General features: G+C 37.6%; 1 pseudogene; it reads right to left on the minus strand.

The window, feature by feature from the left end:
- Positions 1-5,303: 5,303 nt before the first annotated feature.
- Positions 5,304-5,738, minus strand: LOC126078869 (proline-rich nuclear receptor coactivator 2-like; annotated as a pseudogene).
- Between the last annotated feature and the right edge of the window lie 262 nt (positions 5,739-6,000).

Raw genomic sequence — 6,000 nt, forward strand, 5'->3', positions numbered from 1 at the left:
TTCCAAGACCTTTCACAGCGAAACCTCTCTGGCTTCTTTCTCTATGCCCAGCTCTACCTCCTTCCCACCCCATTTTTTTTTTAAATCTCATTTGAGAGTACAGTGTTATCCAAAGTAGGAGACTATTCCTTTCTTCTTTTATTTTTAATTTATTGTGCTTTAGGTGAAAGCATAAAAATCAAGTCAGTCTCTCATACAAAAATTATAAACACCTTGCTGTGTACTCCTAGCTGCTCTCCTCCTAATGAGACAGCACATTCCTCCTCTCCTCCCTGTATTCCCTGTGTCCATTCAACCAGCTCCTGTCCCCCTCTTCCTTCTCATCTTGCCACCAGACAGGAGTTGCCCACATAGTCTCAAGTGTCTACTTGAGGCAAGAAGCTCATTCTCACCAGTATTATTGTCTATTTTATAGTCCAGGCCAATCCCTGTCTGTAGAGTTGGCTTCAGGAATAGCTCCACTCTTGGGCTAACGAAGGGTCCAGGGACCATGACCGTCCTCTGGTCTCAGCCAGACCATTAAGCCTGGTCTTTTTACGAGAATTTGAGATCGGCATCCCACTGTTTTCCTGCTCCATCAGGGATTCTCTGTTGTGTCCCCTGTCAGGGCAGTAATCGGTGGTAGCCAGGTACCATCTAGTTCTTCCAGTCTGAGGCTGGATGTAGTCTCTGGTTTATGTGGCCTTTTCTGTCTCTTGGGCTCATCTTTACCATATGTCTCTGGTGTTCTTCATCCTCCTTTGCCCCAGGTAGGTTGAGACCAATTTATGTATCTTAGATAGCCACTTGCCAGCGTTTAAGAACCCAGATGCCTCTCACCAGAGTGGGAAGCAGAATGTTTTCTTAATACATTTTGTTATGCCAATTAACCTAGATGTCCCCTGAAACCATGGTCCCCAGCCTCCCATCCCTGCTGCTCTGGCCTTCAAAGCATTTGGTTGTTTGTATTCAGGAAACTTCTTTCCTTTTGATTTAGTCCAGTTGTTCTGACTATCCCTGTGTTGTGTGTTGCCCTTCCCTTCACCTAAAAAAATTTATATTTACTATCTAGTTAGATATCTCACTCCCTCCCAATCATAACCATCAAAGAATATTTTCTTCTGTGTTTAAACTTCATCTGGAGTTCTTGTAATAGTGGTCTCATACAATATTTGTGCTTTTGCAATTGACTGATTTCACTCAGCATAATGCCTTCCAGATTCCTCCATGTTATAAAATGTTTCACATATTCATCGTTGTTCTTAATCATTGCGTAGTATTCCATTGTGTGAATACACCATAATTTATCCGTTCATCTGTTGATGGGCACCTTGGTTGCTTCCATCTTTTTTCCTATTGTAAACAGTGCTGCAGTGAACATGGGTGTGCATATATCTGTTTGTGTGAAGGCTCTTATTTCTTTAGGGTATGTTCCAAGGAGTGAAATTGCTGGGTCATATGGTAGTTCTATTTCTAGCTTTTTAAGGAAGCACCAAATTGATTTCCAAAGTGGTTGTACCATTTTACATTCCCACCAGCAGTGTAGAAGTGTTCCAGTCTCTCTACAAACTTCTCCAACATTTATTATTTTGTGTTTTTTGGATTAATGCCAGCCTTCTTGGGGTGAGATGGGTTCTCATTGTAATTTTGAGCATATTGTCTAATAGCAATAATGACCGGGAGCATTTCCTCATGTATCTGTTAGCAGCCTGAATGCCTTCTTTGGTAAAGTGCCTGTTCATATCCCTTGTCCATTTTTTAATTGGGTTATTTGTCTTTTTGTTGTTGCATTTTTGCAGTATCATGCAGATTTTAAAGATCATGTGCTGATCAGAAATGTCATAGCTAAAAATTTTTCCCTATCTGTAGGTAATCTTTTTACTCTTTTGGTGAAGTCTCTGGATGAGCATAGCTGTTTGACTTTTAGGAGTTCCCAATTATTTAATTTCTCTTCTGGTGTTTGTACATTGTTAGTAATGTTTTGTATACTGTTTATGCCATGTATTAGGGCTCCTAGCATTTTTCTTCCATGGTTTTTATCGTTTTAGATTTTATATTTAGGTCTTTGATCCATTTTTGAGTTCGTTTCTGTGCATGGTGTGAGGCATGGGTCTTGTTTCATTTTTTTGCAGATGGATATCCAGTTATGACAATACCATTTGTTAAGCAGATTGTCTTTTCCCCAATTAACAGACTTTGGGCCTTTGTCAAATATCAGCTGCTCATATGTGGATGGGTTTATGACTGAATTCTCAATTCTGTTCCATTGGTTTATGTATCTGTTGTTGTACCAGTACCAGGCTGTTTTGACTACTGTGGTAGTACAATACTTCTTTCTTCTTAACAAACACTTTTCATTTGGCTTCTTTGATCATACTCTTGATTAACTATATCTAACCATTTCTTCTCAACCTCCTTTGCCATCTCTTTCCAACTCTTCCTGTCCTTTAAATGTCAAATTTCACTGTAGCTCAGTACTGTGATCTCTTTTCTCTTTACAACAGTGCCCCTCAAAGTGTCATTACTGGACCAAAAGCATCAGCATTACCTGGGAACTTGTTAGAAAAGCAAATTTTCAGGCCCCAATTCAGATCTGTCGAATCAGAAACTCTGGGGTGGAGTCCAGCAATCTATGTTTTAACAAGTCCTCAGATGATTCTTATGCATGCTAACATTTGAGAACCACAGATCTATACCTCCTACCTAGATGCTCAGCCATTCCAATGGTTTTAATTACTACTTATCTATTAGCTCTCAAAGTTACATTGCTGGCCCATATTTCTCCTCTGTTCTATTCAGATGTCTTACAGACACCTCACACTTAATGCATCTAACGTAGAGCTCATAATCTGCACACCTGAGCCTACTTGAGTGTTCAAGATTTCAATAAGGGATAACACCCTCCTCTCAGATGTTCAAGACCAAAACCTTTGAGTCATCTTTGACTTGTTCCTTTCTTTTATACACCACAGTTGTACATTTTACCTTTTAAGTAATTTTCCATTCTATTCACTTCTTTCCATTTCCACCATTACCACATATTATGGATTGAGTTGTGTCCCCCAGAAATATGTGTCAACTTGGGTAAGTCATGATTCCCACTACTGTGTGATTGTCCACCATTTTGTGATCTGATGTGATTATCCTATGTGTTGTAAATCCTAACCTCTATAGTGTTAATGAGGCAGGATTAGAGACAGTTATGCTAATGAGGCAAAACTCAATCTACAGAATTAGGTTGTATCTTTTTTGGGGGGGGGGAGAAAAACAAAATTTGATTTCATACTTATACATACATTAAAAATAATAATAATAAAAACCAAACCAATTGCCATACAGTAGATTCTGACTCATAGTGACCGTATAGGACAGAGAAGAACTGGCCCATAGAGTTTCCAAGGAGCCCTTGGTGGATTTGAACTGCCAACCCTTTGGATAGCAACCATAGCACTTAACCACTATGCCACTAAGGTTTCCTACATACATTAAGTACTATATAAATTTGTCTTTAGGATAGCAATATTAGACTTGGACAATATTATTTCATCTGGATTTATTTGGAGAGATACAACTTAGCCATTTTGCTTATAAACATCAAAAGAGCTGTCAAATTAGAAAATATGGCCTTTGCCATCAGAATTTTGAAATTAACCTCCCACCACCACTTTTTTCTTTTAACTTGCTATTTAATTAACTTATCATTTGGCATTTACCTTTGAGGTAGGTAAAACGTGTTGTATATCAAGATACTATTTAAAAAGTTACATATTTTGCATAAGTGGTCCCCTTGGATTGCAATTATTCATGACAACAAAAATACGCTGGCATTGCACAGTAAACTTTACTAGTATCTTAAAAAAAAAAAAAAAAAAAACCCGTTGCCATCAAGTCAATTCTGACTCATAGTGACCCTATAGCACAGAGCAGAACTGCCCCACAGGGTTTCCAAGGAGTGCCTGGTGGGTTTGAACTGCTGACCTTTTGGTTAGCAGCCATAACATTTAACCGCTATGCCACCAGGGCTTCCACTAGTACAAAAACTGGTGAAAGCCAAAATGAATCTTAAAGGTTGGAGGGACCCTTTAATAGTTCCTCTTTTTGGGGCTTATGGAAAAAAAATAGTCCTGTACTGCATTTCACATCTCTTTAAAGTAGTAAGTATTTTAGCAGCTTAAACCTTTTTCGTTATAAGACTTCTTACATTAGAATTTACTTTGAAATATAGTTTACAACTAAATCAATTATAACATACATACACTTGCACTTTAGCACAATGGCAAAGTTTAAAAACAAGCTATTTTGAACTTTTAAAATTAGGCCATAGTATAAAAATGTCCATGGCATTACATTCAGCAAATTCATACTAAAATAGTCTATTTTTGTAGGATAAAGGCCAACAAAACTTTATATATGCTAGAAGTTTATTACATGTATTTACATGGCTCTTACTTTTCTAGGTGCTTAAGACTTTCACATTCTACAATCTTCCCACTTTAAGCAAGTTTTACAGGGATGATTTGAGGCCAGATCACTGTCAATAGCTTGTAAAGTGGTATAATACAAAAATGTATTTTGAACACTATTCAGTGACCACCAAATACTGTGTGTGTATAAAAAATGGTTTTGGTGCATTTATTGGCAGACACCGACCCACTGCATGTAGGAAACAGGGCTGTTGGGTATACTGTGCCTCATTGTAATAAGCCCCTAGTGCCCTTTCCACATTCACCACTGTAGAATTACTAAAATGCAAGGATTCATTAAGAAAAATTCACCTTTTTTTTTTTTTTGGCAGTACATCAGGTTGGCATATTACTGACTAGGTGTTTCTAGGACATTAAACTTTCAAATGTTCAACTAGTTCTCAACCCTTGTCTGTCTCAGCTAGATACTTGTAATCTGATTTACTAGTTTTCAACAAGTAAACCTACTGATCCATGAATGATAATCTTAAATTAGTATTTTCCCCAACAAGCAATAGAAAAAGTTGATTTCTTTACTGCTCACCAAATCTAAACTGGGATGGTTTCACATAAGAAGAGTTAGTCAAATGAGATCACAATACCAAAATCACATAAGAGTTAGTCAAATGAGATCACAATATCAAGTACAATTATTAATATTTAGTAATTTTAAGTTCCACTGATATGATCATTACATCACAAAGTGCATAATACATAAAACAAGCAAGAAGTTTAATCATGTTTTCCTTATTAATCAGCAGTTTTATACAAATAGACTAATTCCCTAGTGAACTTGTTTCAGAACCATTGACTGTTCTTTAGGATGATACCTAAATTTAAACATTGGTACTTCATCTTATTTTATACCTGTACGTTAAGTAAGGTTTTAAATTGAAATGTCATTATTTCTTTATCAGAAGGATTAAAGGATACAGGAACCCAATGGCTTCATGGTTTAGGAAGAACACTTGGTGGTGGTGGTTCACTAATTTGACTCCAGCATAGTTTTGATTAGTTTGAGACTTAAGTAAGCTGGGGCTTGATAAGCTAGAGTTCCAATTTTGATTATTTGGGAAATATACTTTGTTCTTCCCCCCGTTTTGCATGGCCTGCAAAGCAACTCTTAGTGGGTTATAACCATGTCCTCTTTCATTTTCTTGTGAACAATCTTCATGTGGGAATTCTGATTCTTGATCTTCTGTCTATTAAGCTGTAGTGGTTCTTATTAACATTTCTAGATTGGGGGACTGGAATGTTATACCTCTGTCCACCATTAATCTTCAGCTTCTTTGCCATCTTTCAGTCTGCTTTTCAGATTGCAGGATTTCCACTACCTGTCTTCTTCCTTGTTGCCAATCCCAGGATAATAGGTGCTGCTTCCTGATCAATCCTACCCTTTGTCTAAATACAGAAGTTTTCATGGGTCGATCTGCTGAATTAAGCCTGGGAGCTGAGACCAACATCTGAGTCTCTTCGGCATGCAAGCTTGAGAGAAGTCCTAGTGACTTCAAGCTTGGAACTACAGCAGTGGTGGCTCTACGTGAAGTTGAAACCTCCT

The sequence above is a fragment of the Elephas maximus genome, chromosome 7 (assembly GCF_024166365.1).
Source record: "Elephas maximus indicus isolate mEleMax1 chromosome 7, mEleMax1 primary haplotype, whole genome shotgun sequence".
NCBI classification, from domain to species: domain Eukaryota; kingdom Metazoa; phylum Chordata; class Mammalia; order Proboscidea; family Elephantidae; genus Elephas; species Elephas maximus.